Raw genomic sequence first — 17,457 nt, forward strand, 5'->3', positions numbered from 1 at the left:
GATGACGGCCATATCATATCACTTATATTGATTGCATGTGATGTTTATCCTTTATGCATCTTATTTTGCTTAGTTCGGCAGTAGCATTATAAGATGATCTCTCACTAAATTTCAAGGTATAAGTGTTCTCCCTGAGTATGCACCATTGCGATAGTTCGTCGTGCCGAGACACCAAGTGATGATCGGGTGTGATAAGCTCTACATTCACATACAACGGGTGCAAGCCAGTTTTGCACACGCAGAATACTCGGGTTAAACTTGATGAGCCTAGCATATGCAGATATGGCCTCGGAATACGGAGACCGAAAGGTCGAGCGTGAATCATATAGTAGATATGATCAACATAGTGATGTTCACCATTGAAAACTACTCCATCTCACGTGATGATCGGACATGGCTTAGTTGATATGGATCACGTGATCACTTAGATGATTAGAGGGATGTCTATCTAAGTGGGAGTTCTTAAGTAATATGATTAATTGAACTTTAATTTATCATGAACTTAGTCTTGGTGGTATTTGCATAACTATGTTGTAGATCAATAGCTCGCGATGTAGCTCCCCGTTTATTTTTGATATGTTCCTAGAGAAAAACTATGTTGTAAGATGATAGTAGCAATGATGCGGACAAGGTCCATGATCTGAGGATTATCCTCATTGCTGCACACAAGAATTATGTCCTTAATGCACCGCTAGGTGACGGACCTATTGCAGGAGCAGATGCAGACGTTATGAACGTTTGGTAAAGCTCGGTATGATGACTACTTAATAGTTTAGTGCACCATGCTTTACGGCTTAGAACCGGGACTTCAAAAACGTTTTGAACGCCACAGAGCATATAAGATGTTCTAAGAGTTGAATTTGGTATTTCATACTCATGCCCGTGTCGAGAGGTATGAGACCTCTGACAGTACTTTGCCTATAAGATGGAGGAGAATAGCTCAACCAGTGAGCATGTGCTCAGATTGTCTGGGTACTACAATTGCTTGAATCAAGTGGGAGTTAATCTTCTAGATAAGATAGTAATTGACAAAGTTCTCTAGTCACTATCACCAAGTTACTAGAACTTAGTGAAGAACTATAATATGCAAGGGATGACGAAAGTAAATCCCAAGCTCTTCGCGATGCTGAAATCGGCGAAGGTAGAAATCAAGAACTAGCATCAAGTGTTGATGGTTAACAAGACCACTAGTTTCAAGAAAATGGCAAAGGGAAAGAAAGAGGAACTTCAAAGAAGAATAGCAAGCAAGTTGCTGCTACCACGAAGAATCCCAAAGCTAGACCCAAGCCTGGAACTGAGTGCTTCTACTGCAAAGGAAATGGTCATTGGAAATGGAACTGTCTGTGGCACCCTGGCTCAGAGCAACCGGTTTACCATGCATTGCCAGCCCAGAGACCATGTCTTCTGGCAACACACAACATCTTGGTACAGAAAACAACCGCTTTATTGATGCTAGCGGATCATAGTTAATATTACAACAGGTGGCGAGGCCAAGCGGCACACATGGTGCGGCTGGACAATATGTACATTATTTAGTGAACAGAAAGGGGCCTCGATCATAACAACTACGTGGCAGCGGAACAACGTCGTAGCGGAACTCCATAGCACAGGGACACCGATGTGGACACGATCTAGACTCAGACAGCACTCCTTTCCAACGAGACTTTCCTGAAAGCTGGCATGACACGCCAGGTCAGTACATTGAATGTACTTGCAAGCTCACAACAAACAAAAACATAATGACAAACAATATCATGATACTTAACCAATTAGCAATGCAACAACATATCATACAAGCTGTGATCATGATCTCGTGACAAAATTCTCTCGGACTTGCTTACCAACGGTGATCGCTCTCGGATCACAAACGGACCAACCTCGTGGTCTTGGATCGGGTTACCTTGTAACCAAACGGTGATCTTTCCGGCGATCACAACCATGACCAACACGTGGTCTCAAACAGTGATCTTTCCAGCGATCACAACCATGACCAACACTTGGTCTCCAACATCAAGATGGTTTACCCACCATCGTCTTCCTAACAGTGTGACGTTCATAACTTAGTGTGCAAAATTAATTTAAACATTGACCCATGGTGTGACCTACTTTCGAGCGTGTCCATAGCCCTGGACTCGGCTATCAATAGATTTAATACACTCTGCAGAGGTAGCGCACTGTACCCACACCACGGAACCCATGGCCTCGCACTCCCATTCGGGTGGACCAACGGCATTCCGATGAAACCCCTCCATTGCCATGACACTCTCCCGGCCACTCCGACTCACTCCCCACTGGGCTAGTCCTGGGTGGCCCCGTATCTACCAAACACACCAACGGCCACCGTCGTGGAAAAACATAAACGGTCCCAAACGGGTACAAGGTACCATAACAACAATGGGCACACAAGGTTATGTCTGCTTACCGGGCCAGGGTACCGCACGCCCATAACCTTCCCTCGTTGGAGGCACCGACCAGAGGCATGACAACGGACCGAATAAAGGCCTTCCCATAAAGGCAAATGTGGTTGCACTGGGAAAACTCAATTCAGTGGCACCATGACCCGGTCAACGATATATTCAAGTTGAGTTATTAGCAGGTTCAACTTAACGTGAAAGTAACCGGTGTCATAACATGCCATGAAAATGCAACACAAATATATGCATCATATATCATCGGAAATAACTGGGTCAACTATATCCACACTAAGCATAGACATCAACAAGCCATAACACTTCCCTGGTTGTGATTAATCACTTTAAACAGAATCTTTACTTAGCAAATTTATCATTTTTCTCCTCCAAGAAAATAACTCAAAATAATTACTTATATCCATAACCATATTACTTCTTCATAACAAATATTACTTCTAGTTACTTAACTAACTTAGTTAGCTTCAAACTTCTGTAAACTAAGCATATCAACTTAAACAAGCAACCAATCAGAATATAAATAATATACTAGTGATTTAAATGCATGGATTAAATCATTAATTCAAGTTGAAAAAATCACAAATATTGTAATGACACCATGAAAATGTTGCTGCGGCTTGCCTTAGTGCAGATGAGGTTCACAAACCTCCTGGTGATCCTCAAGACAAGCTTCACTTTTTGAAAATAATTATAAACACAAAAAGAAAACATCGAGAACCCTTCTAAAATCCACCAGAAAATCTAGACAGCAGAGAAAAATCTCATTTTTGGTGAGCTGCTAGATTTCTTCATAAAGAACACAATGCAAAAAGAATCTATTCATTTGGACTTATGGTTAAAAAGTTTTGGCTTTTTGAAGCTCTCTGGATAGAATTAAATTTGAATTTAAATAAAACAGAACTAAGGGGGTGACATCGAAGGCGTAAACCTCGCGGGCGCCACCACTCATACCGCTTCGCGCGTGTAGAGAGTGGCTGACTAGCGGGCCCCGCTAGTCAGGTGAGAGGAAGGGGGAGAGGGAAACAGAGAACGGCGCGGCTTCGCCGGAGCACACGCCGGCGAGGAGGGCTTCTTGGCCCGAACTAGAGTGACGATCGAAAGAGGAGACGGCGGTGCACCTGCCCGTACCCGTAGGTTAGCTAGGGTGGTCGGATGGTGTCAGAAATGACCTCTCCAGCGGCGACATGAAGCAGAGGTCGCCGGAGTTGAAGACGACGGCGACTAGAGGCGACACCAGGGGCTCCAACCGGGCGGAACGGCACCACCAAGGCACGGCGGAGACCCTGGAAGGGTGGCCCGAGCCTGGGAGGGGCTGGAGATGCGGAGACGACCCGAGGGGATCGCCGGCGAGCTCGAGCTCGGGGACGACGGCCCGCGGCCTGCCCGGCCGGGCTACAGCTTTCTACGAGATCGTGGAGTGTGTGTGAGGAGTGGATGATGCTCGAGGAGGCTGGGGAGGGCTCTATTTATAGCCGAGCGACGAGAGGGGATCGGGCTTCGTCGGAGGACACCAGGACACGGCGCCCGGCAACGAACGGCATCAGTGAGCAAGGGGGAAGGTGACGCAGCTCACGCGGGAACTGTGGGCGAGCGGAGACGAGCACAGGGGCGAGAAGTGGCGACGAACACAGTGCGCAGCGCACTGTTGCGTTGGCCGGACCGCGCCCGTGCTCGCTGCGGCGAGCTCCGGTGTCGGTGAGCGCCAGGAGGGAGTTAAGAAGGTCGGGACGAAGATCATGGTGAAGTTTGGCAAGGTTTGGCAGTCGGGGAAGCAAGCACGCGCGCAACAGAGCGCTCGGTGGCACTCAGAGCGCGGCGACATGCTGGTTGGCACCGTGCACACGCATGTCACCGCGTGAACTCTGACCTCAGGCCGACCTAAGCCTAAACTTCATGTATGGCGTGTAGTTCGTGGTAGATTGAGAGGTTACCACTCTCTGGTTTGAGCTCAGACGCAGTAGAATGGATTTCCACTTCCTGGTAAGTTTCTGGCCAGTAACTTTGAGAGCTTACTGTGGTCAAACTACTGAGAGTTGGGAGCTGGGCTTTGGAGGTTAGCAATCATCTACTAAGGTGATGATGCACAAGAAAAATCAGCCACAATAGAGCAAGTAAAATGGTAGTTGCTGTAGAAACCACCATTTCTGACCAGAATAGAAAATATTTTCTGTAGCAAAAATATTCCAAAAAGTGAGGAAATATTTTTGCTCAGGAAGGTGCCCTAGGGTTCAAAGAATATTTGGGAATTTTCTCAGATTTTTGTGGGCAAGAAAAATTTGGGTTGCTTTGGAGCACATTGAGCTAGCTATGGTTTTAGAGAGGGAAATGAATATTTTCCTTTAAGAAAAATATTCAAAATATTATTTTGAGGTGAACCAGAGAGGAAATGATAGCTAGAGAGGGAAATGAGGCACTTGGGTGAAAGTCAAGGGGTACCCAACTGTTTAAGTCCATCTAAAAAGATTCAAAACTCCAAATTTCAAAATCAAACCAACTGAAAATCAGGCAAAGAGAAGAGGGCAAAAACCAGGCTGTCACAAACCTCCCCCACTTAGGATGAATCTCGTCCTCGAGATTCGGTTGCTTGGGAAAACCATTCTGGAAAATGTGCCTTTAGAAATTCTTCTCGTTCCCAAGTCAATTCTGCCTTTGTGTGATGCTCCCACTGAACTTTGTAAAACTTCCTTCTTTACTACGAGTGACCCTTTCCATCTGATACAAAATTCTGACTAGTCTCTCTTCATATGTTAAATCCTTTGCCAACTCTATCTCGGTCATAGCAGTCTTTTTCTCAGGCGGCGATATGCATCGCCTCAACTGTGGAACATGAAACACATTGTGCACTTCCGACAATTCGGGGGGTAGTTCCAACTGATATGCAACAGTACCCACTCTGGACATGACTGGAAATGGACCAATAAATCTGGGTGCCAACTTTCCACGAGTCTGAAATCTCTCAACTCCTTTCATAGGAGTGACTCGGAGGTATACGTGTTCTCCGGGTTCAAAACTGATCTGTTGGTGCTTTGCATCATAATAACTCTTTTGTCGTGATTTGGCCAATTGCAATCTGTCTCGGATTTCCTTGACTTGCTTCTCAGCTTCCATCATGAGATCCATTCCGAAAATACGGCTATCTCTAGTTTGAGACCAATTTAAAGGAGTGCGGCACTTACGGCCATACAAAGCCTCATACGGTGACATCTTTAGACTGTTCTAGAAGCTGTTGTTGTATGAGAGCTCGGCATACGGCAGGCAGTCTTCCCATTTAGATCCTTGGGCCAAAGCACAGGCTCGTAGCATATCTTCGAGTATTTGGTTTACCCGCTCAGTCTGTCCATCAGTCTAAGGATGATAAGCGGTACTATATTTTAGCGTTGTCCCCAAGGCTTGATGGAGACGGGACCAGAAAGCGGAGGTAAAAAGTGACCCCCGATCGGAAGTAATTGTTCGGGGTACTCCATGCAGATTGACTATTCTGGATACATACAGTTGTGCAAGTTGATCTGCTCGATATGTGGTTCTGATCGGGATAAAGTGAGCTACCTTGGTTAGGGTGTCCACTATGAACCAGATTGCATCATTGCCTCGCTGAGTCTTAGGTAGCCCTGTGACAAAATCCATCCAGACATCATCCCATTTCCATTGTGAAACTGGCAGCGGTTGGAGAAGTCCGGCTGGCTTCTGATGCTCTGCCTTCACCTTGTTGCATATGTTGCAACAGGCCACAAAATAGGCAATGTCTTTCTTCATTGCATCCCACCAGAATATTTGTCGAAGGTCTTCATACATTTTTGTACCTCCAGGGTGAATAGAATAAGAAGATTCATGTGCTTCTGACAGGATTTTCTTCTTTAAATCCGCCTGACTTGGTACACAAATCCTTCCACGGAATTAGAGGGTACCAAATTGATCCTTAGAAAAATCTGAAGTTTGTCCTGCTATCATACGCTTGGCACGTTTCTGTAGGACGGTGTCAGCTGGCTGGGCCTTGCGGATCTCTTCCTCAAGTGTAGGTGCAACTTCCAAAATATTAGCAAGACCAACATCAACTATGACCAGGTTGAGTTGAGCAATCTCCTCTTGAAGTTCAGGAGGCAAGGATTTCATTATGACATTTAAGCTGACAGGCTCCCGACTAAGTGCATCAGCAACCACGTTGGCCTTACCCGGGTGGTAATTTATTCCAAGATCATAATCCTTGACTAACTCAAGCCATCTTCGTTGAAGAAGATTTAAATCTGGCTGAGTAAATATATACTTGAGACTTTTGTGGTTGGGAAAAATTTGGCACCTCTTCCCGATGAGGTAGTGTCTCCAACTTTTTAGAGCATGAACCACCGCGGCCAATTCCAGATCATGAGTAGGATAATTTCCCTCGTGGGGTCGTAGCTGTCGCGATGCATATGCTACCACCTTGCCACCTTGCATAAGTATGCATCCAAGACCTTGTCTCGAGGCGTCGCAGTACACATCAAAGCTGCGGTAGATATCTGGAAGAGACAACACAGGTGCGGCCGTCAGCCGTATCTTGAGCTCATTGAAACTTTTCTCACAGTCCTTAGTCCATTCAAACTTCTTATCCTTCTTGAGCAGCTCCTTCATGGGTTTAGCAATATTGGAAAACCCTTCAATGAAACAACGGTAGTATCCGGTTAATCCAAGAAAACTCCGGATTTGTGATGCGGTTGTGGGTGGCAACCAATCGAGCACATCCTTTACTTTGCTCGGGTCCACGACTATACCTTCAGCGGATAGCACATGTCCAAGAAATCCAACTTGCTTGAGCCAAAACTTGCATTTACTGAATTTGGCGTATAGCTGATGGTCACGGAGTCGTTGTAGCACTGCTCGGAGGTGTTCTTTGTGCTCTTCTTCACTTTTTGAGTATAATAGTATGTCATCGATAAAGACTACCATGAATTTATCGAGGAAGTCCATGAATACTTTGTTCATCATATGCATGAAGAAGGCAGGGGCATTGGTGAGACCAAAGGACATAACTGTATATTCATAAAGACCGTACCGGGTAGTGAATGCGGTCTTAGGAATATCTTCCTTCTTAATCTTGAGTTGATGATATCCTGTCCTTAAATTAATCTTGGAGAGTACCTTGGCCCCACTGAGCTGATCAAACAAGTCATCAATCCTGGGCACTGGATATTTATTTTTGACGGTGACATCATTCAGCTGACGGTAATCCACACACATGCGGAGGCTACCATCCTTCTTATCCACGAAGATAGCAGGTGATCCCCATGGTGAAGAGCTGGGACGCATATATCCTTTCTGGAGCATTTCATCAAGTTGTTTCTTTAGCTCCACTAATTCTGATGAGGGCATCCGGTAATACTTCTTGTATAATGGTGCGGTTCCGGGCACAAGACCTATTGCAAACTCAAGCTCTCGATTAGGTGGCATGCCTGGCAGTTCTTCTGGAAATACATCAGGAAACTCACTGACCACAGGAATTAATTCCAACTAACCAGCCGTAGCGGTGAAAACCATTTCTTTCTTGGGTATGCTTCTGCGAGCATAGAATTTGGTAGTCTGCCCCTCTTGACTGGTCAAAGTGACTTCTCGGGTCGCGCAGTTTATGCATACTTGATATTGGGTCGACCAATTCATACCCAAGATAACATCCAACTTTACAGACTCAATGATTATCAAGGAAGTTGGAAAACGGGCTCTATTGATATTGATTTCCAGATTATGGCAGACCAGATTGCTCCTGATTAAGGATCCCGGGGATTGTACCAGCATATTCTTGCCCAAAAGCGAACAAGGAAATTTGTTTTGGGCAACAAAACTCCGCGAAATAAAAGAGTGGGAAGCCCTAGAGTCAAATAAAATTACGGCAAGTATGTTATTAACAGAAAACATACCAATGACGACTTCGGGGTTCTCTTGGGCTTCATCTACGGAGAGGTGATGAACGTGCCCAGTGATGTTTTGCTGGGTAGGGCATGACTCCATAAAGTTGACTTGTGGCCTGAATAGGGCATTTGCCTTGCCATTCTTGGGACACTGTCCGGCATAATGTCCAGTTTGCCCACAACTGAAGCAAGAATTGTTGCGCTGGCACTCCTCTAGCACCGGGTTGGTCACAACATTCTTGACTTGTGTGGTGGTCTTGTTAACATTCGGTTGTCAATTGGGCTTGTATTCCACCTGAGTATGCTGCCAGGTACGAGCCTTTTGCACTGGCTTCCCTTCCTTCCTTGGCTCGAACTTGCGCTTGTGATCGTTATTGGCAGGCCTATTGTCTGATACGAGCTTGTGCTCCCTTTCAGCAATGAAAGCCTTGTTTACCAGAGTTTGGAAATCTGGGAAATCAAACATACTGAGGGTACATCGGAGTTGCGGGTTTAATCCCCCAAGAAATCTGTCAATCTTTCTTTCTTCGGTGGCCACGTCATAAAGGGAGTAACGGGCCAAATGATTGAACTTTTGCAAATATTCACCCACAGACTGATTTCCTTGAAGGAGCGCGAGAAATTCATGTTGCTTAACCTTCATAATTCCAGTAGGAATATGATATTTCCGGAACCGATCCTTGAATTTTGCCTAGGTGATTTCTTCATTAGCAGTCCACATGGCTTTTGCGTTTTCCCACCATATGGCAGCAGCGCCTTCAAGATAATGGGTTGCAAATGGAACTTTATCATCTTCTTCAGTACGAGCAATCTCGAGCTTCCTCTCAATGATTCGCAACCAATCGTCTGCATCCAAGGGATCAATAACCTGACTGAAACTGGGAGGCTTGGTTCTCTGAAAATCCGACAGCTTGGAGTGATCACCGTTCTGATTTCCATTTTGTCCAACCATGGCTTGCACACTCCTTAATATTTCAATCAGATCATTATTCCTTCTTTCCTCAAACATATGCAGAATTTGCTCAGTGGAGGGCGGATTTGGCGGTGGAGGCGGTGGTGGAACGTACGGCTCGGGGGAGTGTCCTGCCTGTCGTGCGGAACGACGAACAAGAGTATCCTCATGAGCGTCACTACTGCTGCCTCCCCGCGTCATCCTATTGTGGATTTTTCCCAAGACAGCGCAACCGAGATGAAAAACATCCAAAAATAAATTGGGGAAAAGCCAGCAACAAATCCCGAGAGAAAATGAAATAACAAAGAAAATGCAATGAATAAAATAGAGTTCCAACAGAATTATACATAGACTCATACATGAAAGATAAACAACATGCCAGGTTCAACTACGCTCATACAGGAAACGGAACATCGTGACTCGTACGACTACATCCGTACATCATCCTGACAACTGCGGATACTCAGAAACTCTACTGCTCTGCTGGTGCTGCGGGGTCCTCTCCTGAAGCGGACTCGGATCCTGAACTGACGAGGTTAACCGAAACCTCCGGGTTAAAGGTAACACGATGATGCTGCCTCGAGGGCTCTCCCTCCGGGCAGGTGCAGGGTGAAGCATCGGGGCTATAGGAGTAGTGAGAAGTGAAACCCACTCAGCAGGAGCACTGAGAGGATTCACGGTCGAGGTGCCCAAGCTACTCGGAGGAGTAACCGGTGAAATAGGGGAACTAGAACTGGATGGAATATAGGGAGTAAAGCCCGTAGAGGATGGAGAAGTGACAGATCTAGTAGAGGCTAAAGCAGTACGAGCACGAGTCAGCTCTCGAGCCAGCTCGTGGATCATAAGATAGCTAGCAGTGATATAACGGGAAAGGTGGCTAGCAACACTATCAGACTCCGGATCAATGATAGGGAAACGGACACGACCATTGTCGTGCAGAGAGGGATAGTAGAACAAACCTGGGTGATTCTGCATCCAGACCTCGTTATAACGAAGCTCGACAAGGACCTCGAATGCAGCAAACTGGACAGCCTGAGAAGTGGTAGAAGCAAAACCGCTCCGGGAGGTACGAGTGTAAGTGCTGGAATCGGAGCTGGTGCGCAGAGTAACCACTGCGTGATACTCATACACCGAGTCTGCTAGACGCTCCCGATACACATAATAGACTGGCTCGTCACCGAGGGGGTACAGCCGACGCCACATGTTACGAAGGAGATGCGGCGATGTGTACGGCATCAGCTGCAACTGGCACGGATACGACACTGGAGCCATCTACACTCACAACCATTAGCAGGTTAGCATAAAAATAAAACGAGTGCATACAATGCAACAACCAGCTACAAATGCTACCGGCACTCAACTTAAACTCGTAACTAATGTCCAGTTAACATGTCGTAGTCTAGCGTGGCCTACAGTCAGCGCGGCTCTGATACCAAGCGTTGTGGCACCCCGGCTCAGAGCAACCGGTTTACAAAGCATTGCCAGCCCAGAGACCATGTCTTCTGGCAACACACAACATCTTGGTACAGAAAACAACCGCTTTATTGATGCTAGCGGATCATAGTTTATATTACAACAGGTGGAAAGGCCAAGCGGCACACACGGTGCGGCTAGACAATATGTACATTATTTAGTGAACAGAAAGGGGCCTCGATCATAACAACTACGTGGCAGCGGAACAACGTCGTAGCGGAACTCCATAGCACAGGGACACCGATGTGGACACGATCTAGAGTCGGACAGCACTCCTTTCCAACGAGACTTTCCTGAAAGCTGGCATGACACGCCAAGTCAGTACATTGAATGTACTTGCAAGCTCACAACAAACATAAACATAATGACAAACAATATCATGATACTTAACCAATTAGTAATGCAACAACATATCATACATGTTGTGATCATGATCTCGTGACAAAATTCTCTGGGACTTGCTTACCAACAGTGATCGCTCTCGGGTCACAAACGGACCAACCTCGTGGTCTCGGATTGGGTTACCTTCTAACCAAACGGTGATCTTTCCGGCGATCACAACCATGACCAACACTTGGTCTCAAACGGTGATCTTTCCGGCGATCACAACCATGACCAACACTTGGGGCATGTTCGGGAGTTGCCCAGCTTCCAGATCTGCGTAATCTGCGCTGGAGTTGTACCGAAAGGTTCCGCTCAGGGAAGCCAGCTTCCTGGATCGAAGGAGAGTCTACGTACAAAAAACTGGAGCCGCGTTTCCGGCAATCCAGGAAAGAGAAACTGGGAGTTGGCCTAAATTACGGACTAATGCCACTGCCAAGTGAGTCGATGGCTGCGTACCGGTTCGCTACTTCTCTCTCCCCTCTCCCGACACCTTGTATCGCTACGTGGAGAGATCGCTACCATTCCCTCCGAACAGGGCCAAGCCCAGCCAGTCTCCTTCTGTGTCCGACTGGGCCTAAGGCCACCTTAGCTGTTAAGCCGGCTGGGCTCCAACCCGTCCAGGCAGGTTGGCCTGCTTGCGCACACGAGAAGCTGGAGCGAGTGTGCTGAACAGTTTTTCATCGATCCCAATCCATGAAAGAAGCTAGCATCGAGAAATAGAAGCGGGATTTGCAGATCTAGTGAAGCTGGAGGACTACCGAACAGGCCCTTGGTCTCCAACATCAAGATGGTTTACCCACCATCATCTTCTCAACAGTGCGACATTCATAACTTAGTGTGCAAAATTAATTTAAACGTTGACCCATGTGTGACCTACTTTCGAGCGTGTCCGTAACCGTGGACTCGGCTATCGATAGATTTCATACACTCTGCAGAGATAGCGCACTGTACCCACACCACGGAACCCATGGCCTCGCACTCCCATTCGGGTGGACCAACGGCATTCCGACGAAACCCCTCCATTGCCATGACACTCTCCCGGCCACTCCGACTCACTCCCCACTGGGCTAGTCCTGGGTGGCCCCGTGTCTACCAAAGACACCAACAGCCACCGTCGTGGCAAAACATAAACGGTCCCAAACGGGGACAAGGTACCATAATAACAACGGGCACACAAGGTTATGTCTGCTTACCGGGCCAGGGTACCGCACGCCTATAACCTTCCCTCATTGGAGGCACCGACCAGAGGCATGACAACGGACCGAATAAAGGCCTTCCATAAAGGCAAATGTGGTTGCACTGGGAAAACTCAATTCAGGGGCACCATGACCCGGTCAACGACATATTCAAGTTGAGTTATTAACAGGTTCAACTTAACGTGCAAGTAACCGGGGTCATAACATGCCATGAAAATGCAACACAAATATATGCATCATATATCATCGGAAATAACTGGGTCAACTATATCCACACTAAGCATAGACATCAACAAGCCATAACACTTCCCTGGTTGTGATTAATCATCACTTTAAACAGAATCTTTACTTAGCAAATTTATCATTTTTCTCCTCCAAGAAAATAACTCAAAATAATTACTTATATCCATAACCATATTACTTCTTCATAACAAATATTACTTCTAGTTACTTAACTAACTTAGTTAGCTTCAAACTTCTGTAAACTAAGCATATCAACTTAAACAAACAACTAATCAGAATATAAATAATATACTAGTGATTTAAATGCATGGATTAAATCATTAATTCAAGTTGAAAAAATCACAAAAATTGTAATGGCACCATGAAAATGTTGTTGTGGCTTGCCTTAGTGCAGATGAGGTTCACAAACCTCCTGGTGATCCTCAAGACAAGCTTCACTTTCTGAAAATAATTATAAACACAAAAGAAAACATCAAGAACCCTTCTGAAATTCACCAAAAAATCTAGACAGCAGAGAAAAATCTCATTTTTGGTGAGCTGCTAGATTTCTTCATAAAGAACACAGTGCAAAAAGAATCAATTCATTTGGACTTATGGTTAAAAAGTTTTGGCTGTGTGAAGCTCTCTGGATAGAATTAAATTTGAATTTAAATAAAACAGAACTGAGGGGGGTGACGTCGAAGGCGTAAACCTCGCGGGCGCCACCACTCGTACCGCTTCGCACGCGTACATAGTGGCTGACTAGCGGGCCCCGCTAGTCAGGTGAGAGGGAGGGGGAGAGGGAAACAGAGGACGGTGCGGCTTCGCCGGAGCACACGCCAACGAGGAGGGCTTCTTGGCCCGAACTAGAGGGAGGGATTGAAAGAGGAGACGGAGGCGCACCTGCCCGTACCCGTAGGTTAGCTATGGGTGGTCGGACGGTGTCGGAAACGACCTCTCCAACGGCGACAGGAAGCAGAGGTCACCGGAGTTGAAGACGACGACGACTAGAGGCGACACCAGGGGCTCCAACCGGGCGGAACGGCACCACCGAGGCACGACAGAGACCCTGGAAGGGTGGCCCGAGCCTGGGAGGGGCTGGAGCTGCAGAGACAACCCGAGGGGATCGCCGGCGAGCTCGAGCTCGGGGACGGTGGCCTGCGGCCTGCCCGGCCGGGCTACAGCTTTCTACGAGATCGTGGAGTGTGTGTGAGGAGTGGATGATGCTTGAGGAGGCTGGGGAGGGCTCTATTTATAGCCGAGCGGCGAGAGGGGATCGGGCTCTATTGGAGGACACCTGGACATGGCGCCTGGCAACGAACGGTGTCAGTGAGCGAGGGGGAAGGCGATGCAGCTCACGCGGGAACTGTGGGCGAGCGGAGACGAGCACAGGGGCGAGAGGATGGCGACGAACACAGTGTCCAACGCACTGTTGCATTGGCCGGACCGCGCCCGTGCTCGCTACGGCGAGCTCCAGCGTCGGCGAGCGCCAGGAGGGAGTTAAGAAGGTCGGGACGAAGATCATGGCGAAGTTTGGCAAGGTTTGGCAGTCGGGGAAGCAAACACGCGCGCAACAGAGCGCTCGGCGGCACTCAGAGCGCGGCGACATGCAGGTTGGCACCGTGCACACGCGTGGTCACCACGTGAACTCTGACCTCAGGCCGACCTAAGCCTAAACTTCATGTCTGGCGTGTAGTTCGTGGTAGATTGAGAGGTTACCACGCTCTGGTTTGAGCTCAGACGCAGTAGAATGGATTTCAACTTCCTGGTAAGTTTCTGGTCAGTAACTTTGAGAGCTTACTGTGGTAAAACTACCGAGAGTTGGGAGCTGGACTTTGGAGGTTAGAAATCATCTACTAAGGTGATGATGCACAAGAAAAATCAGCCACAATAGAGCGAGTAAAATGGTAGTTGTTGTAGAAACCACCATTTCTGACCAGAACAGAAAATATTTTCTGTAGCAAAAATATTCCAAAAAGTGAGGAAATATTTTTGCTCAGGAAGGTGCCCTAGGGTTCAAAGAATATTTGGGAATTTTCTCAGATTTTTGTGGGCAAGAAAAATTGGGGTTGCTTTGGAGCACATTGAGCTAGCTAGGGTTTTAGAGAGGGAAATGAATATTTTCCTTTAAGAAAAATATTCAAAATACTATTTTGAGGTGAACCAGAGAGGAAATGATAGTTAGAGAGGGAAATGAGGCACTTGGGTGTAAGTCAAGGGGTACCGAAGTGTTTAAGTCCATCTGAAAAGATTCAAAACTCCAAATTTCAAAATCAAACCAACTGAAAATCAGGCAAAGAGAAGAGGGCAAAAACGAGGCTGTCACACTGCCCTAGATACTTGGCGGATAAGAAGGATGGCAAAGTGAACAAAAGTATATTTGATATACATTTTATTGATGTGTACTTTACTAGTGTTTATAGCAACCCCTCAGTATTTGATACTTGTTTAGTTGCTAAGAGTAGTAACTAAAAACAGGAGTTGCAGACTAGTTATGGGCAAAGTGACGATGTGTGTTGGAAATGATTCCATGGTTGATAAGATCACCATCACACACTCCCTCTACCTTCGACATTAGTGTTGGACCAAAATAAATGTTATTTGGTGTTTGCGTTGAGCATGAATATGATTGGATCATGTTTATTGCAATATGGTTATTCATTTAAGTCAAAGAATAATTGTTGTTCTGTTTACATGAATAAAACCTTCTATGGTCATACACTTAATATAAATGGTTTATGGAATCTCAATCGTAACGATACACATATTCATGATATTGATGCCAAAAGAAGCAAAGTTGATAATGATAGTGCAACATATTTGTGGCACTGCCGTTTAGGTCATATTGGTGTAAAGCGCATGAAGAAACTCCATGCTGATGGGCTTTTGGAATCACTTGATTATGAATCACTTATGCTTGCGAACCATGCCTCGTGGGCAAGATGACCAAGACTCCGTTCTCCGGAACAATGGAGCGAGCAACAGACTTGTTGGAAATAATACATACTAATGTATGCGGTCCGACGAGTGTTGAGGCTCGCGGCGGGTATCGTTATTTTCTAACCTACACAGATGATTTGAGCAGATATGGGTATATCTACTTGATGAAACATAAAGTCTGAAACATTTGAAAAGTTCAAAGAATTTCAGAGTGAAGTGGAAAATCATCGTAACAAGAAAATAAAGTTTCTACGATCTGATCATGGAGGCGAATATTTGAGTTCGAGTTTGGTCTTCATTTGAAATAATGTGAAATAGTTTCGCAACTCACGCCACCTGGAACACCACAGCGTAATGGTGTGTCCGAACGTCATAACCGTACTTTATTAGATATGGTGCGATCTATGATGTCTCTTACCGATTTACCACTATCGTTTTGGGGTTATGCATTAGAGACAGCTGAATTCACGTTAAATAGGGCACCATCTAAATCCATTGAGATGACACCAAATGAACTGTGGTTTGGCAAGAAACCTAAGCCGTCGTTTCTTAAAAGTTTGGGGTGGCGATGCTTATGTGAAAAAGTTTCAACCTGATAAGCTCGAACCCAAATCGGAGAAATGTATCTTCATAGGATACCCAAAGGAAGCTGTTGGGTACACCTTCTATCACATATCCGAAGGCAAGATATTCATTGCTAAAATGGATACTTTCTAGAGAAGGAGTTTATCTCGAAAGAAGTGAGTGGGAGGAAAGTAGAACTTGAAGAGGTAATTGTACCTTCTCCCAAATTGGAAAGTAGTTCATCACAGAAATCAGTTCCAGTGATTCCTACACCAATTAGTGAGGAAGCTAATGATGATGATCATGAAACTTCAGATCAAGTTACTACCGAACCTCGTAGGTTAACCAGAGTACGGTCCGCACCAAAGTGGTACGGTAATCCTATTTTGGAAGTCATGTTACTAGACCATGACGAACCTACAAACTATGAGGAAGCGATGATGAGCCCAGATTCCGCGAAATGGCTTTAGGCCATGAAATCTGAGATGGGATCCATGTATGAGAACAAAGTATGGACTTTGATTGACTTGCCCGATGATCGGTGAGCCATTGAGAATAAATGGATCTTCAAGAGGAAGACGGACGCTGATAGTAGTGTTACTATCTACAAAGCTCGACTTGTCGCAAAAGGTTTTCGACAAGTTCAAGGTGTTGACTATGATGAGATTTTCTCACTCGTAGCGATGCTTAATGTCTGTCTGGATCATGTTAGCAATTGCCACATTTTATGAAATCTGGCAAATGGATGTCAAAACTACATTCCTTAATGGATTTCTTAAAGAAGAGTTGTAAATGATACAAACAGAAGGTTTTGTAAATCCTAAAGGTGCTAACAAAATGTGCAAGCTCCAGCGATCCATCTATGGACTTGTGCAAGCATCTCGGAGTTGGAATATACGCTTTGATAAGTTGATCAAAGCATATAGTTTTATACAGACTTGCGGTGAAGCTTGTATTTACAAGAAAGTGAGTGGGAGCACTACAGCCTTTCTGATAAGTATATGTGAATGACATATTGTTGATCAGAAATGATGTAGAATTTTCTGGAAAGCATAAAGGAGTGTTCGAAAGGAGTTTGTTCAAAGAAAGAACTCGGTGAAGCTACTTACATATTGGGCATCAAGATCTATAGAGATAGATCAAGACGCTTGATAAGATTTTTCAATGAGTACATACCTTGACAAGATTTTTGAAGTAGTTCAAAATGGAACAGCCAAAGAAGGAGTTCCTACCTATATTGCAAGGTGTAAAGTTGAGTAAGACTCAAAACACGACCACGACAGAAAATAGAAAGAGAATGAAAGTCATTCCCTATGCCTCAGCCATAGGTTCTATAAAGTATGATATGTTGTGTACCAAACCTTTTGTGTACCTTGCCATGAGTTTGGCAAAGGGGTACGATATTGATCCAGGAGTGGATC

This window comes from Aegilops tauschii, chromosome 4 (genome assembly GCF_002575655.3).
Source record: "Aegilops tauschii subsp. strangulata cultivar AL8/78 chromosome 4, Aet v6.0, whole genome shotgun sequence".
Taxonomy (NCBI): Eukaryota; Viridiplantae; Streptophyta; class Magnoliopsida; order Poales; family Poaceae; genus Aegilops; species Aegilops tauschii.